Here is a 2,629-nt window from a genome sequence, read left to right on the forward strand (position 1 = left end):
ACCCAGACTTGTCCAAACCACAGCACTCATCGGACCAGCAGGTCCTGCTCCCCATTAGCAGAGTCTTACTGTCTGTCACCACCTCCACCTCTGGCATTTTCAGGAACCACCTCCAAGGGCAGCAGACCCCCATGTAGCAAGAGCAGTGCAGAGCTAAGCAGGGGCTGCCTGTCACCAGTTAGGCAGGCGATGACTCAGAGACATTCTGAGCTGATGTTCTTCTGCCTTTTCCTCTAAAATGTGACCACATTTTACCATCATACAAAATATTTTTTTTTTTTTGAGACAGAGTCTCACTCTCTTCCCTAACTGTACGCCCCCTCCCATTCCCTAATCTCTCCATTTTCCCTTCTGCCATCAGTTGGCATCCTGCCAGTTAAGGGCTTTCAGATGAACTGTTCAATTTCAAAGCACATGCCCAGTGAGGCCTCTGTCTCATTTGCTCCTGAATGTTTCCTGGCCACCCCGTGGGAATTAGGGTGGGGCAGTGGTTACGGGTGTGTTCTAGAGTCAGATAGGCCTGGGTTCAGATCTTGACTTCCCACTTGCTAAAAAGTCATGCAAACTCTCTGTGTCTCTTTCCTTATCTGTAAAATGGGACACCAGTTCCTAATGTAAAGAGTGGTTGAAAATATTAAATGAGATCATGCCTACAAAGCACTTAGCACTCAGTCAGCACTGAGTAAGCACCCACTGAATGCAGTCATATTAAGAATTCCCAGAGCCAGAAATGATATAGCCCTGTAGTCCCAGCTACCTGGGAGGCTAAAGTGGGAGGATCACTTGAGGCCAGGAGTTCAAGTACAGCCTGGGCAACATAGTGAGACCCCATCTCTTGAAAAAAAAAAGGTTTCATGTTATTAGTATTCACTTTGTTAAAGATATTAAAACAAAATAAAAAAGAAAGAAAGAATTCCATGAATGCTTCAAGGAGTACTGCAGCTGAGGGACAGAAAACCTAAGAGGGCTGGAGGCCTCCGTTTCCTACCCACTGCCCAGAAAATGGGGCTACCCCAGCCAGAACACCAGGGTGCCCCCTGAAGTCCCCATTCAACATGGTTTCTTCTAGGCCATAAAGACCAGAATGGGGATGAAGAAGGCACGCTCTTTCATGAATGACAGTTCCCATTCTGTTTTGGGTCTTTCTTTTTTGTTCCCCCTCCTTTGACGGGAGAGTTCAGTGCTTTTCTTCCTCTCAGTCCTCCCACGTGAATGTCGGGCTGTGCTGGGCCCAACAGTGACCTGAGCTGCAAGGACAGTAAAAGGAGCTGTTTTCACACATGTGTCTGGCAACTCCCTGCGGGAAGCCAGAGCTCAGAGCAGAAGCCAGAGAGAGTGAGGACGGTGTTCAGCCAAGCCAGACAGGAAACTACTTCTCTAGAACTTGGAATCGGCTGCCCTCTGAACAGCCCTAGGGGGCAGAACACCATGGGGAAGAGGAGAATTCCTGGGCTGGATGGAGCCCTATCAGCAGGAGCCCGCCCACTGCAGGAGAGAAAATGCGAACAAACAGTCGTTCCCATGTCTTCATTTTCTGTCCCCCTAACGCCCCCCTCTGCTTTCCCTGCAGAGAGTCGGGGCCCAGCTTGAGGACTCTTGGTTTCCAGTCTCTGCGTTCTAGGCCAGCGGTTCCTGTCTCCTAACCTCACAGGATAAACCTCGCTCCCCTATGGCCACCAACACTGGGGACCAGTACAGGGTTGATGCTATTTTTCAAGTAGTAACTTTAACGGGGGAAAAGGCACCTAGTACAGCCAGCGTCTCATAAAAGAGAAGCCGTTTTCACATCCCAAGGGAGGAACGCCATAATCTGAGAATAAAGGACTGTCTTCACCTGCAGTGGGTTCTTTTGGGAGGTACACGGGGCTGTCCTCACTGTCCTCATTTTGTTCTAATCCACAGCAGTCTGCAGACCGGCAGGTGAGGTCCACCTGCCACTATTCGGAGTTCTCTGCCCCATGCTCTTTCTCCCCAAATTATGTTCTGGGCTTGCTCTTTTCTTATCCAAAAATTCTAAATCTTGCCTTTTCCCAGAACGGTTTCTCTAGAAGTTTCCCAGAAGGAAAATGCCAGGGGATGGCGGTACCAGAAAAGGGGATGGAGTGCCCGCTGTGGGGCTCCTGCTGCCAGGCTAATTCTCGAGAGCAGATGAGGACCCGGAGCAGGAGACGGTGCGTGTCCTCCCTCCCCACAACCCCAGCTAGTCTCTTGCTAGCTCTGGCCCACTGGGCCTCCTGGTCGAAGCAGCGTGGGCTCTGCTGGGTAATTTGCAGATTCGTCTGGTAAGACGAGAAAGGTATGGGCATCTTGCTGGGCCATTACTTATTCTGCACGGACCAGGGACAGAGCCCCACCTGTGGCTGCCACAATTACCCAAGGTCCCCTGGATCCCTACCTGAGCTCCCACCACGGCTACTTGCGAAGCAGCGGCAGCTGGCCAGGAGCAGCGGGCTGACTGTGAAGTCAGGAGACTGATTGTGACCAACCGATATTTATACACCCTGGTGAATGCTGTCCCCTTCCTCATGGTCACCTTGGGCATCTCTTCCCAGTTCCAGCGATGCTGTCTCTGGCCAAAGCATTTTTGGAGCTCCTCTTGGGAACTGTCTTTAGGGCCAGATGATCTAAG

The sequence above is a fragment of the Microcebus murinus genome, chromosome 6, assembly GCF_040939455.1.
Source record: "Microcebus murinus isolate Inina chromosome 6, M.murinus_Inina_mat1.0, whole genome shotgun sequence".
NCBI lineage: Eukaryota > Metazoa > Chordata > Mammalia > Primates > Cheirogaleidae > Microcebus > Microcebus murinus.